Below are 749 nucleotides of genomic sequence, written 5' to 3' on the forward strand. Positions count from 1 at the left end.
ATATATATATATATATATATATATATATACATACACATATACACACACATATACACACTGGTATATTGCTCTGTATATATTGGTCTAATGTGCTTTTAAATTATTACCCTACAGCCTGTGTTTAAGTTGCTGAACAGACCCGTTGACAAATCCCACATCATCCCACTGAGTCCACAGACAGAACTGTCAGTGAGCCTGGGACCAATCTGACCCGACTGAGGTCACACGGAGGTAACTGCTCGAAAAGTCGTGGAAGAAACCATTTGTCTGATAAAGTCAGCATCAACTTGAACATATTGGTGTACCATGGACCGATCCAGATGTTTGCAACAGTTTTCAATCACTCAACTCTCAGACAGCACACCTCTATACATGAGATTAATATAAAATCATAACTTTGTAAACAAGCAATACGTCAATGTTCCCCCGTCACTGAGGGAATTGAAGAGTGAATGTTTGTAGTTTTGGAGAGGAGTGTTTTTCTGAAATGGACCTGAACAGGGAATGAAGTAAACATTAATGTTGTTAAAATCAGGTCTCTCTTGTAAATGAGTCCTCGAGGCTCAATGTCTAAAAAAAGGTTGAATGAAAAAAAAAGCAATATATTTCAAGTGTTTGGGGGGGGGGGGGGGTTTACACTGTGGAGAAGAACAGAGGGGGCTTTTATAGTTTCTTGTCCGAGGCAGCACAGCGACGGAGCATGGAGACATTTTACCCACCATCAGGTGCAATGCAGGAGCCTGGTTGGG

The 749-nt window shown here is 40.9% G+C and overlaps 1 protein-coding gene across 1 annotated transcript in view; it reads right to left on the minus strand.

Annotated features, from left to right (window-relative positions):
- The window catches only part of scp2b (sterol carrier protein 2b), a 5,612-nt gene that overhangs the window by 3,106 nt on the left and 1,757 nt on the right, over positions 1 to 749 (minus strand). The window lies entirely within an intron of this gene.

The sequence above is a fragment of the Nematolebias whitei genome, chromosome 3 (genome assembly GCF_014905685.2).
Source record: "Nematolebias whitei isolate Nwh7 chromosome 3, NemWhi1, whole genome shotgun sequence".
Classification (NCBI taxonomy): domain Eukaryota; kingdom Metazoa; phylum Chordata; class Actinopteri; order Cyprinodontiformes; family Rivulidae; genus Nematolebias; species Nematolebias whitei.